General features: G+C 43.8%; 1 pseudogene; it reads left to right on the forward strand.

The window, feature by feature from the left end:
* Window positions 1-1797: 1797 nt before the first annotated feature.
* Window positions 1798-14456, forward strand: LOC146184103 (chromosome-associated kinesin KIF4A-like; annotated as a pseudogene).
* Window positions 14457-14971: the final 515 nt, after the last annotated feature.

Consider the following 14971-nt stretch of genomic DNA (forward strand, 5'->3'; position numbering starts at 1 on the left):
TTTGGATTTTTGCGTTACAACATAGAAGAAAAACAACGCCGGTACCGGATTTTCTGGGACACGGGGCCCTTACGCTTTAGCATAAAAGGCACTGTATCGGTGACTTTTCTCCTTGGACAGCTGACCGCATCGTAAGAGAAAGTAGAAATGGGGGAACGAAAACACCAATGGGAGCAGTACTAGAGGGCTACAGAGTAATTTTGACCACCTGCGGATCTTTGACGTGCACTGAGATCGCACAGAATACAGATTATAAGACGTAAAGGCGGGGTATTTGTCACACTTCTCGGTGCACTCCGGAACCTCGCCTTAAGGGAAGAGAGGTAGGAGGTACTGAAAGTTGTGCCATAGTGGAATACTACCGAATCATTTCGAACACCTGGGGATCTAGCGGTCACTGACGTCTTGACAGCATGCGAATATCTTTTTTAAGGCGAAAACCTTTCTAGGCTCATGAAGTGAAAAGCTGCGCAAAAACAGCCCTTGTGTGTGTTTCTGTGTTCTCGCTCGGTCCTTGTTTTATTCCAGCAGTTTTAAAAATGAATAAGCTATGCGCGTAGCCTGTGTATCGCGACTGTGCACTGATGTGTCACTCGCAAATAGCGGGCGCACGATCAGGGAGGTTATGAATTAAAGCGACTACTGGTGGTATGTAAATAATAAAAATTATAGGCCTCGATAGAGTATGGCTATTCCTCTCGACTAATAATGATAATTAATGATGAATAAAAATGACTTTTAATGGTGAATACGCAAAAGTATACGATCGTAATGACCGTAACTGATTGGAAATGAGTAAAAATGCTTAGCTATTGATGGTAAGCACTAAAATGACTAGACATGACTCGTCATGACTACGAAACGACCAATACGTCAAACGACGACTTGAGTGTCCGCAACTAACTAAAAAGAAGTAACAATGCTTAGTGATGGGAATCAAATGATAGGAGATGAGGGGTAGGCTTTCGTCGTTCTTCTCTTATGATTGACATTTAAGAGACGCGAGAGCTTCAAAGCGCTAGGAAAGCCGAGGTTGCTGTTGCTGGGAGTTTGGCCTGCAAGTGTCCCTGACCTAATTAAGATTGGGTGTCCCTGATTCCGAGATACCCAGCCAAGATTCTTCGCCTTCCTTCTCCAAAGCCTAACTTAAACAGATTGGATTTGCCCTTCCACATGCGCTCCACGTTCACCCCCATGGTGCGTCTGCCTGCCAAGCGCGCAGGCTTCTGCGTATATTAAGCTCCGCGGCTAGTCACGTTGTTATGCCGGAGCCCGGAGTCGCTGTGCAGATCCGGTGTGGAGAGCCGACGCAGCTGGTTGCCATAGCGATGGCGCATGCGCAATTAAAGCCTTGGCCGACCACGGCGAAACTCGCGGAACTAAGCCAGTAAAGCTTTCACTTTAAAAGCTTGAAAGGGACGCCATAGTTGTGCACGGGCAGATTCGTCAGCTGGTTGCTGCTTTCAACCACTCTCTCTGTTCCTGTTTATTAAAATCGAGCATAGATGTTTTTTCCGCATTCATCTGCTTTTAAGCGCTGGAGAAGCTTGATGCATTTAAACGTACCGGATTTGTGAGGCTCTTGAATGAATGCGTCGGCTCATTTTTGAATTTGCAGTGAATTGCGGCAACTCATTGCAATGCCAGATGCGCAGCACACCTCTTTGTAGTAATGTTTCAAGCTACTGCTGTACCTCCAAAGTTTCTCTTTCATTTCCTCGTTAGCTGCTTTCGGACAAAGTTTTACCCTTTCATTATCATTTTTCTCTGCAGACCTCTTGCTCAATCAAAACCGGAATGGAGAAAACTATCCCCGTGAAAGTGGCGGTGCGCTGCCGCCCACTAGTGTCCAATGAAGTACTGGAAGGGTGCCAAGTTTGCACACGGACAGTGCCGAATGAACCGACTATAGTTGTACGTGGTGAAAAAATGTTCAAATTTGACTACGTTTTCGGTGAAGAATCGAGCCAGGCTGAGGTCTACGAGGCATCCGTCTCCAGCCTGCTGCCCAGGATATTTGAAGGTGAGCGTATAAAGCCTGCCCACAAAAATAACGATTAAAAGTTTTCATTTCTATCCCACGGGTAAACTTGGTTCTGGAGACACGAAAATGTAGCAGCATCGTTATTTACCTTTCTTGCATGGCCGTTAAAGAGAACAACGGTGTTGGCGCATTGTTGTAGTGCCAAAATTGTTACTACGTTTGTCATAACGTCAGGTTCTGACGAACTCGCTACCTTTCTGAAATAAGAGATTAGCGCCATTTTTGAAGCGCCTACAAATCTTGTTAAACCAGTATTCCTGGTTTAACTTGCCTTGGTGGCTAGGTATGGTGGTGACGTATAGGTGGTTGATTTTCTAGAAGACGTTATTAAGGTAGTAACGTAGTATAGCTAAATTAGGCTGAATTATTTTGTTGCCTAGCACGATGAATTAGAAAATGAACTTTTGCACGCTAAACGATATTTAAGGGTAATGAACAAAACGCTGGTCATTGCAGTCTTGCTCCGAAAAGCAATGATAGACCGCAGTGTTCCTGCACCACTTATCTGTTCTTCTGGTGCTGTGTAGAGCATGATGAAGCAGCGCAACAACACAAGGCGTAAGATGGCCAATGTGTGCCAGCGCGCTCCTAATCCACGAGTAAAGAAACGGCTGACAAAGGCGCTTAACAACAGTAATGCGTGAAGAAGTTGCTTTATTAAAATCGGTGGGAATTTTTCAATAATGTCTTCTTGTGAGTAGCTCCGAAACACGCACAGCAAACAGAAATGATTCCATGCGTGCACATTACACTGGTTTACATTACCTCCAGATGCAGAATAAAACATTTTCTACGTTATTTAAACATTGTAATGTATTTGCAGCCGTAGCAAACACTTTCTCAGTAACCAAAATTTTGTGGCTTGAAATGACTGCACAATCGCTGAATTTCAATGGAGACAAAATTTAACAGCACCTGTACATGTATTATTGTTTTGAGAGGTGAAGAGAGTCAAAGACGATCGTCAGACACTGAGGCTCCTTATCCAGTAAATTCAATGGACATTCAGATACAACAAAAACACAGTTACAAAAAAATTACAGGATTGCATTTAATTTCACTTAAGAGCTTAATGGCGAGAGCGTTTGCACCTTCTTTTCTTCTACCTCTTCTCTTCTACCTGTATATTGTCTTTGTGTACTCGTTATAATTTCGTTTCTCTCTTTCCTTTGGTGTCGTGGTCGGTGACATCGGCATCTTAGGACTCCTCTGCTTGACACGCGAGACTGAAAGGATTTACATGGACCATACTGGGCTTTTATAGGAACTAGTCTTAAGTAGCCGAATAGGGAAATTATGTCGACGTCAAAACGTATTTCGGCGTCCTGGCCGGATAAATTATGTCGAGGTTAGAGCCAATTGCGACGTCTGCCGGACACATCTGGCGAACCAATCTCGCGTGCGCGAGATTTTCGACGTGATCCTTGAAATGTTTTTGTCTTAAAAGAACGGTACAGACCCAGAACATATTTTGATGTATGCGCGTGAAAGAACTGTTCTCTCCGTTTCTTCGAAGCGTTTGGATAAGAGGCCTCTGTCGGAGGAGCTGCTGCTGTGCGCTTGGAAGGACAAGGGGAAGGGTGTCCAGGCAGTGCGGGCTGTCTGCCGTTTTTCGTGCGCCACCAGACTCGATTCGAGCTTGTAAAGCGAACTATGGTGCCTGTATAATTTTTTCATAGGCCTTCTCCCACATCGTCACCCATCGTGATCCTCTCTCTTCTCGCCTTCCTCAGGGCAGAGTAGCAGGCCGGATTTTATTCATTCCGGCCAGCCTCTCTGCCTTCCATGTCAATAAACCCATCTATGGATGGGAGAGATGAAATGGGCTCTTGGATAGCTGAAACATCCCAAACGAGTCAAATTCTGTACCTCAGCAGGACTTGGCAGGCGAACGGAAGAGTAAATGTCCTGCATGCCAGGATTATAACTAACTATAAATAACTCTGGTGCATTTTACGGTGTAGAACTTGCCATGGCACTATATCGCTACCGCATATTATCTGCTGAACAGCGTCATTTATCTGCTTCTCTAGTGTCATCGAATGTCGAGCTAAGCCTATAAATTATGTAGTTACATTTTCTCTCAATCCATGCCGAAAGGAGGGCCCCTGGTGTGATCTTGGAGCCAGATTCGTTCATTCAGGGGACGTTCTGCGCCGCAGCTAAAGCATTTAGTGGTGATTTAGCTTGGCTCAGAGCATAAATGGATATAAATATATGATCTAGCGTTCATTGAATTAAATTTTAATTCCCGTATTTTGTACGTATGGTTAGGTTTAGCGAAGTATGTAACGGGTGATTTAGGCTTTGCTTAGAATGGAGGCCTAATTAACGTATTTAGTCCAAGCTTGTCAAAACGTATGAAGGCGGCGACATCCGAAGCGTAGCTCGAAAGTCTGGCAACTTAGCATGAGAAGAAACCGGCTACCGAGAAGGCGTGCAAAGCTTGTCCTGGGGCTGGTTTGAAAGTCACACGTAGCGAGGTATTGAGCCAGCCCAGCAAATTTGAAGAGTGCGTGTGGTTAAGCGTTTCCATCAAAAATGTTCGATTTCTCTCATGCCATAAATGAAATTACAGCAGGCACAAAAAAGTCATAAAGGATTGAATACCTTTTTTCCTCTGCCCACATAACTGTTTCATTTGCCTATAGTTGGTGAACTACCGTAAGTGCATCATGCAGCAAGAGTTCAAACTAGAGACAGCAAAAACACTGGCACTGTAATGCACTTCTCAAGTAGCAACAATATGCATCATATTGTGCACCAAAACTGAACAGTTTAGTACGTGTTGCACATTTCTCTTAGGCGTCTGTAAGCTGAAATCGCAGTGATCGAGGTGTGTGCACGAGAGAAGACGTATGGCATTGAAAACCAAGAGGGCCTAGGCAAAAGTGATTTTCTATTCTTTTTGGGGCTTTCTTTGAAGAGTGCGCTTTCTGTAATCATTTTTGCATCAGGAGTGCTGTCAAAGAAAAGAGAAAGCCTTACTGCTGCCATTGTTTCCAAGCCCTCTACATCGCATCCAGACCGTGCACATCCATCACACGTCGCATGCACGCCTAAGCTAAGGCAGTGGCTGTCTCGGCCTTTGATTTTGAGCAGATTCACGTTATAGATTTTTTAACTTCGTGTCCTTATTGTCGTCATACCCAAATTTGTCAGGAAATGAGGCGCCCCCTTTGCATCTCCTAGTTGAAGGTGTAGTTTGTGCGTTTTGCTAATTTTCTATGAGGCCCCCGTCCGCTTACACTTGCTAGATCCAATGTTACATTTTCAATGAGTTCACGTCAGCGATTATGTTTGAAACCAAGAATGTATCTTTTATGTTCAAGGCTACAACGGCACCGTTCTCGCCTATGGCCAAACGGGCTCTGGAAGAACGTTCACTATGGGAACGCGCTCGTCGTCCAATGACACCGGCTGTGACGATGCGGGCATTATCGCCAGGATTGTTGACAATATTTTCAAGCATATCACGACAAGCACAGAGGAAATATTCCTTGTGCGAGCTACTTTCCTCGAGGTGAGTGCATTGTATGCAAGACAGCAAATACGAGACGTGTAATTCGCGAAAATGTACTAAATATGGCCAATAAAGTTTAAAGAGCCAAGCTGTGTGAGCTATTCTGCTGTGTGTATATATGACTGTCGATAATCAGGTCATGAGTGAAACGCCACCGATATATTTGTTGCGATGAAGACTTCATTCCCAAGTGGTGCTTCTTGGACGAGCTCCCCTATAAATAGAGAAGCTTTGTTCCCTAATGTGTTGCACAATTCGACCATTTCCTAAGCATCGCACAACGAGATTGCGCCATTGCGCTTGTCGTCAAAAGACATGAATGCTGCTTCTGAAGGAATTATTGATTTTAACCTTTTACACAACCACCACATAGGCGGAATAAGCGGCGTTTATTTTATTTTAGCAATCTGAGTGGCAAAAAGATCCAGCTCTGTTTCGATTCGAGCGCGATCCTAGTAGACTTTGTGGGCAAACCAAGAACGGTCATCAACTTCTGGCTGATGAATCATTTGCTTGAAGTCTTGAACCTTCAAGCTTTAACTTGTCTATGCTCTGCTCTGTGTGTATATGCCTATTTCTCTTGAAGTAACCCTGTATGTTATACCTACATCAAGGGTTTTTTCTTTATTTTACTGCAAATTCCTTGAATAAGCAGGCGAATATTCGAGTGCAACTAAATTTTCTTTCACGCCTTTGAGATACAAACTGAACCTAAATGTAGGAGGCATCAGGTTTGTAGTTGTACAACTGGCTTGTCATGGATTTAATGTCATTTCTAATTTCTCGCAGATATGCAAGGAAAATATTTTTGATTTATTCTCCAAAAGTTCATTCCGAGAACCATTGACGATACGGGAGGATCACGCTGGCACGATAAGGGTAAGACTTCACTAGTGCATTAAATTGTTTTGGGCTAACAGCATGATTAGGAGCGTGCAGCTCGAAGTACGTCGGCTATGATTATATAGTTACGTGATTATAATAGGCTGCTCCTATTTTGGGGTACCCGCATTAGCAATGATGTAGTGCTTTTGCATTGTGCTGCGCTCTTAAACCTTAATACAGAACTGTAAGCTTAAAATTATAATTTCCCAGCTAACCAAACGGGCAGAAGCATAAGCGTGATCTCAAGCAAAAACCATCTGGATATCCAGATGCGATTCCATCTGAGGCACCCTCAGCAGGAAAAGTACATGGAGCCTTCTCAGCCCTACTGAAAAACCAAAAGTTCTAAGAGGCAATAATTTCACACAATCTCGCCTAATCGCATAGACTCTCATACGGTGGACATCATTATCATGAAATATTTCGCATAATTTAGAATAATATACAAGAGACTATGAGATGTTAAGCAATTATATGCGACTTGTATGTGATTGCTTATGCGAATTAAGTAAGATCGTGTGAGAAAATGTGAGGATATTGCCTCACATGTTTTCAGTACCTTACTGAAAAACCAAAAATTCTACGTGGCAATAACCTCATAAAATCTCATGTAATCGCATCGACTCTCATACGGTTCACATAATTATCATAAAATATCCTACATAATTTATGATAATGTAGAAGAAGCTATGAGACCTGATGCAATTATATGCGACTTATATGTGATTTCTTATGTGAACTGAATGAGATTGTGTAAGGAAATGTGAGGTTATTGCCCCATACAGTTATTTCAGTAGGGTAGGGAGGTGCTTCATTGAACCTAATAAATCCAAAGGCAAACTAGGCAGTAACTTGAGGAGGGTACTCAATGACTTCAAAGGCACGGATGACAGCTCGCCGGCAAACTAAAATAAACATATTCATGTACGACCGTAGAAGAAGATGAGGAATTTAGAACATACACTAGAGAAAAAACACCATAATTAGGATGTAGAATTCCCCGTTGTAGAAATAAAAACCGCAATATTGACTATGAGGCGAGGAACGACACCGGAAGACGACCTGATAACGGTCTGCCTTCTGGCCAAACCCAACGACCTAATCCTGGAAGATTTTACGGCCAGTAATGATTGCTGGGACCAGGGAATGTTACCAAATGACTGGAAAACATCTATAGTAATGTTCATCTCAAAGCCGGGCATAAAGATAAAAAAGAAAATTTAAGACCAATCACTCTCACGTCCTGCACCGGTAAGCTCATGGAGGTGGCAGTAAGGCAAAGGCTGTCCGACTATTTGGAACAGCATGGGCTGCTGCCGCCCTCCATGTTCGGCTTCCGGATACATTTATCAGCGCAGGATGTACTGCACCAAATCAATAGGAAAGTTATTGATCCCCTTTTAGGGAGTTCAGAGACAGGGCGATTTTGACCCTGGACCTGATGATGGTCTTTGAAAACGTTAATTATTGTAAAAGTGAAAATTTCAAACGGCAACAATTGCGGCGAGAAATATTTTAGCTACATAAAAACTGAGAAAATCAGAAATCTTATATCAGATTGGGCAATAAAAACATTTCTGATGTTTAGCTTTAGTTCAATCCCGTAGGTTGCGTAAGCAAAGCCTACGTAGCTTCTCTTTCTGTTCTTATTCTTCTTCCTTCTTCTTTCTTCTTCTTCTGCTTCCGCGGCGCGGCGGGGCTACCGACTGGGTTTACCCGACGGCTTGAAGAGGGGCCCCATCTACGGTCGCTGTAAAGGTCAAACGTGGCTACCGGCCAGGTTTACGCTACGGGCTGAAACCTGGCGTAGTATTGCTGAGGCAATAAAAATTCGGGCCAATTGATATGGGAACACGGGGAACGCCTCAAGGAGCTTTTCTTTTCCGCTGCTCTTTAACGTTGCCCTCATAGCGCTCCCAGAGAGGCTCAACGCCAGTGAATGGCGTACGCCACGCCATCTACGCGTACGACATTACCATCTGGTCGTTCCATGGGTAACTTAGGGCAGATGGTGGGAGCCTTCCCAGAGGAGTGCGCTCCGAATAAATCAGAACTCTTGCACATTGCAAAACCTAAAGATCTAGGACAAAACATAGACATTTACGTTAACGGCAATCCGATACCAGAAATGGACATACTTCGGGTATTGGGATTGCAAATTGATAACCTGGGTAACACTTACAAGACCCTGAAAAATTAAAGTCCACCTGCGGAGAAATTAGTAGGATGATTGGCAGGATCTCCGGCAAGAACGGTGTGCGTCTTGAACAAGAAACCGTTTGCCTGGTTTCGGCGTACGGCGTCACTCGTGGGGAGTACGTGGCGCCCTATCTCAAGCTGAGGAAGAGCGACCGTGGAACCCTTGACGCGGTGATTCGGGCGGCGGTTAAAAAGGCGCTAGGACTCACGGCTAGAGCCTATGCGGAGTGCCTGCTCCAAATCGGGATCCATAATAGTATACGGGAGTAGATTGAGGCCCGCAGAACAAAGCACATTTCTAAGCTGTCCGTGAGCAGCATCGGCGGGCAAAACCTCTGAGACCTAATTGTCGGGCTTCTCCCCATCATCTCCCCATCATCGAAAACAGAGTGGACATCTGGGATATGTGGAAAATATTTGGACGGTTAAGCCGCTCTCTAAAAACATGAATCGGGAGCATAATAAGGGGAAGCTTCAAGCCTGCAGAGCAACATTTATGCTAAATAACTATGGCAGTAAGAGAGGCACATATATTACGCGGATGCAGCGGGTCCCCCGCGAGGACGGCATCTGCACCATCACTGTTGTGCACGAAGAAAGACAGGTGAACGTGTTCTCGGTAAAAACTAGTGACGCGCTGATGTTGGAGGAAGTGGCGATTGCACTGGCCTCCACCCACTCCGACGCAGCATATATAATGTCGGACTCGCAACAGGTTTGCCGAAATTACGTGCGGGGTATGATAGCGCCACTCACCTGCAGAATATTATTGGCACATACGAGCAATTCAGATTCAGCTACTTGTAAAAAAAAAAAAACAGATAATGTGGGTGTACGGTCGCCAGATGGTGGAGGGGAACGAGACCGCTCACTCGATTCCCGAGCTTTCCTACCCGTGGTTCCGCTAAAATAATCCGGTTCCACCGCAGCAACTATAACAATCCCGCTCATAAGTTATGCGAAGACGGAAACTCATTTCCGCCTCTGCAGGGGGGAGCTCCCGTGAACCGCCAAGGGTCTCGACAGATATAAGGAACACCACCTTAGACGACTTCAAACCGGGTGTTTTATAACTGTCGCCATACTAAAGTACGTACGTGGATCCGGCATTCACGGGTAGGTGCAAATTCTGCGGGCAGTATGCTGACCTATCCCACATGGTCTAGGCTTGCCACCAAAACACAAATATAGCAGTTATAACATTCAAATAGGGAGGGTTGGAAGGCGGTCCTGTCCAGCTCGGACCTGGAGGAGCGGGCCTCGATCCAGAGAGCTCGAGCAGTGGCAGCGGCCAATGGCGTCTTGGAATGGGGTCTGACACCCAGCGCCATGGCCATCCCCACTTTCCTTTCACAAATTATTTCAGCCTCACAATAAATGTATTCTCTTCCTTCTTCTAAACTTATAAAAGGGCTGTGAACAAATATCTACCTTGAAATAACGTTTTGTCGGGCTAGTTGGTGAGAGTTCATGTTCAAGGCGCAAAAACGCACATGGACACAAGAAATGCAACGGGAAGAAGCGCTCCTTCCCGTTGCCTTTCTTGTGCCCGTGTTTGGTTTCGCGCCTTGAACTTATGGAGAAATCTCTATCCTTGGTATTTTTGAACAGTGCAATGTTCCTTGCATGCTTATTCTCAGATGAAAAAAAGGTGGTACTAGAAATGTTCGCTCTTTCTTTTGATCACATTTTCAGCTTTCACGTTGAGCGCGAACGCTTGCTGATACACCGTCTGTGCTTTTGTTTCAACTTGTATGAACAGGAGACCAACCTGACGGAAGTAAGTGTGACCACTCCCGAAGAGACAATCCAGCTCCTCGAGAATGCCTCTGCATCTCGAAGCACAGGTTCGACCAACATAAACTTGCGGTCATCTCGGTCTCCCGAAATCTTCACCATGATTGTAGAGCAGTGAGACAAAGGAGATGGTGGCTCCGCAAGGCTAGCCAAGTTCCATATAGTGTATCTCGCTGGATCTGAACAAGCTGGAAAAACTAAGGCAGTTGGCGAAAGGCTCAAGGAAGGTTTGTTGCCAATTTTTCATTGTTTAAGCTGCTAGTTGTTGATGGATGGCTCTAATGCTAGGAAAGGGCGAGCAGCTGGAAGGTAAAAAGGCACAGTTGTCAAACTGCTGCAGAATAGTTCAAATGAGGGTGCGCTACTGTTACGCTCCGTAACATATCCAGTGATTTCGAATTTTTTGGTCGAGAATGTACAGTTTTTGTGCAGCTTGTAGTCCGCCATGTTCTCCATGCAGCTTTTATAGTCGACGTTTCGATAATTTGGTTTGAAAGCCAGATTTCAAACAATACATGTAGGGTTGAATATTTCTCTACGAGGTTCAATACTTTGCTTCATTGCTCACGCAAGTGACTCAGGACGTCTTAACCAGTGTCCTACATGGCTTTTGTGATAAGCGAATTACGCGTAATAGTAAATTATCCATTGCGATCACAGCACACGGTTGTAATTTAGTGCTTCATTTGCAAAGATACAGCGCTTGATATCAAATCATATCGTGTTCTAGGGTTTAGCTGTTTGGTTGGCCCTTAGCTGGCATTTCATTATCAGTGTCAAAAGATGGATGAGTGTGTACTCCTAATTTGTTCAGAGGAATCAAAATCAACAGAGGCCTCTCGTCACTTGGCAATGTCATCAGCGCTCTATGCGATGGCGACCCCCACGTACCATGCCGAGACTCTAAACTGACGAGGCTGCTTCAGGATACGTACAAACATTTCTTGGCTGGGATCATGCCTGGGTTGCACGGTTGCGCATTGGAATGTGGCACATACTGTGTACTTTACTGTGCACAGCGCACAATAATTGCTTTCTTCACCACCATCTCATGTTTTAGAGAGCGCAGCTTTGACCAATACTTCGAGTTATTAATGCGGATTGCATTTAACGACTACATTTTCGACTTCCTTTGTCTGTCATGGCTCTATCTACAAAACTCTGCAGGACAAACGTGGGTGCCTTAACGAGGTTCACAAAAAATTTTATTTTTCACGTTTTTCTCAGTCCACTTAAACATCGTTAAGTAAAGTGCACTGACTGCGAACAGATACTTTTATCCCAGTTCAGGTCTTTCATTTCACATAATCTTGACTTATACTAGCGACTACAGATGTTATTTCCTTTCGCTGTGTCCTTGCTTCTTGTTATAGCTGTAGTTTGGCCCAGGTATTGAGAAGCTCTCGATTCTGCAGCAAACAGCTGCGCTGCAACCTTATTGAACTGCCCAGAATTTAATATTTTCGGTGTCAGGTTTTCTCATAGAGCTTTGTTTTTGTAATTTAGAATGACTTTTGATCTAAAAATTTCAAAAGTATTTCGAGAATTACGTGTTGTGAGATTGAGGTATTGTTAGTCAGTGTTTAGTAAGGGTGTCCTAATAGTAATGCCCAACCTTTTTATTTTCCTCGAACGGCGTTAATTCACACACATATGATATTAAGAAACATTCACTCTGCACCTCTGCTGCTTACGACTATATTGTACCGCACCATAATCTTAGCGTATTTGATTTGTTAGTGATTTTTATGTGTGCATATTGCTAAATCAGAGTAAGAATGACGAGAGCAACATATTCACTGTACAGACAGGGCTACACATAAATGGGAAATATGGAAGACAGAAGTTTATCCTACGACATTGACGTGATATTGGTGAATAAAATTTTGTTATTTGGGGCTCCCCTGGAGGCCTGGTGTCCTATCTCCCGAGGTATTTATGTTTTGGTGCCCTTTTACTATAATCATGTCTAAATACAAACGGCTTTAGTATAAGTGAAAAGATGTAGAGTCGCTTATGCAATAAAAAATAAGAGCCCAGTTTCACTTTTCTTTACTCCAGTTTACTATAGCGGGATTGTGGATGATGCAACTCGGATGATTAGTTACGGGACACTAACCTATTTTCTCTTAGCTCCGCAATTAATAATTTACTATACTACAGGTCTATAATTGTTCACACTTCGCCGTGAGTGAAGTGGCAGTACCTATACTAAATTAGTGCGCGTTGCAGTTGCAAGGCATAGCAGTTGACTTGTGCGAGACGTCAGCTTGGTAGTGTTGTCCATGAGAGACTCGCCAATCCAAACTGCACTGTTCTGCTCCAGATTAGGCGGGATTTACCATGCGCCCACCATGTGCTCTTTTTACAACTGACAGCTGCCTGTCTGTGTGTGTGTCTAAAAGCTGCGCCGTGGTGAAAGCTCACCGATCTACTCTTGGCGTTTGTGAAATTGCATTTTTAGAAGGTGCATATTACGAAAGTACCAGGGTAACAGGGAACGGCTTTGCCAGTGACTGAGTATACGGAGAAAGATGATACACTATATTCTGAAAGGGTTGAAGCAGGTGTTAGAAATTTTCAGACGTCGAACAGCAATGGTAAAATCATGCGAGTCTGAGCATGCGACCAATGTGGGAGCGGTTACACATCAGCTGTAGAAGAACGGAGGTTTGGGCTAGTTGGTGATCATCCATGTTTAAGTAACAGTGCAAAAGGAAAGAGACGAGTCGAAGGATGTACACAACTGCTTCGTGCACCTCAGCCGTCGTTGTGTACCTCCTTCCACTCGTCTCTGTCTTTTTGCGCTGTTGCTTAAACATGGTATACACATCAACTATGCTCTAATGTGTGTGACACTACACTCAGGAGGAAAACTGTGCAGCATCACCCGTGCCATGGTGAGAACACAGTGATAAGACATTTTGCTAGTGCCGTCTGAGTCTCTGAGTACAAAGTAAATTAACAACAACAGTAAACAACAGTAAATTTCGGCTGATACGGGACAAGTAACATTTTTATGGGATCACCACGTATGTTTCCCTCGATGTATTAGGGACTGTTCGAAATATGCAGAAAGTTTTCTGACCCTCTGACAAGGTTCTGTCAGTTTAAGACTATGGCTGATAAAACATATTTTATTGTTTATGCCCCTTCATTTTGCATATTTTAAGTTTGGAGGTATAAGTAAATCCTAGCTGGCTCAAAAATGGGAACCATTTCTGATAAGAAGCATTTAATTGCCACGAGGGTTTAACTAAATTAAGGCGACTACAAAGTGGGGAGGCTCTACAGTGATTAAAAGGACGCTGAGTAAGTATTGGTCTGCGTCGAAAGAATTCCAAATTCTAGTCACATTAAGGCGAGCTTTGCCAAATTCGCAGATTTCTAAAGCTAGAAGACAAGAAAGGTATTATCGGTGAAACTATACTGCCAGCCAATTTTACGAGCAAATTGCATGCGTCATTAAACAATTCAGAAACGAATAAGCGAGGTCATGGTGCGCTGAAATTCAGTTCTAGACGGCGGCGGTCTGTTCTTTGTTTTCCAAGGACGCTTTTTATGGGATATGTCTAGGTTTAGCTTTCAGAGCGACAGCTATATTTTTGCCACTGAACTATTGCCAATATAGCCAGAAAGACTTGGGGGACCAATATTTACTAAAACGTAATTTAAAAACGTTGTTCTGGATGTCCCTTGTATGTTCGTGGCCTAGGCAACCTATCGTTTAGAGGTAGCATTATACGTGGTTTATTGTAACTACGTTACAGATCCGTCACTTCCTAGCACTGAGTTTCCTCTTCCGCGTTCATTTTTATTTCTCTAGATTCCTTGGGGGGCAACAGCCACACTGTGATGATTGCCTGCATCAGCCCGGCAGACAGCAACCTGGAGGAGACCCTCAGCACATTACGCTACGCGGGCAGGGCTAGAAGGATCAAAAACAAGCCTGTTGTCAACTTTGATCCTACACAAGCACGAATCACCCGACTTCGCCAGCAGGTGTGATCCCGTTTGATGTGTACTGTGGCCTATCCTTGTATTAAAAATAGCATCTTTAAAGTTTGGGTGATTACTGCCTTACTAAAAAAATTTTATGAGACAATAACCACATTTTCCCACACTATCTCACTCAATTCTCATAAGAAATCACTTACAAGTCGCAAATAATTGCATAAGGTCTCATAGCTTCTTGTATATTATCATAAATTATGTACGATATTTTATGATAACGATGTGGACCGTATGAGAGTCTATGATTCGATGAGATTTATGAGGTTATTGCCACGTAGAACTTTTAGTTTTTCAGTAGGGTAGTCTCGAAAATTTGGAGTAGGGGAGGGCAGAGAGCAGATTTTGTTTTCTAAAATTCACCGGATAGACAATCAGGACCCTGAGCTTTGGAAAGCAGCAAACGGTAAACTGCGTCTTCCATTTTAGTTAAGGTTAATGGAGGACTTACCACCTTCATTCATCCTCATGAAGCGGCTTAATCATAAAAACAAGACACTCTTCTTGAACAT

This window comes from Amblyomma maculatum, chromosome 7 (genome assembly GCF_055883805.1).
Source record: "Amblyomma maculatum isolate TAMU_Amacu chromosome 7, ASM5588380v1, whole genome shotgun sequence".
Classification (NCBI taxonomy): Eukaryota; Metazoa; Arthropoda; class Arachnida; order Ixodida; family Ixodidae; genus Amblyomma; species Amblyomma maculatum.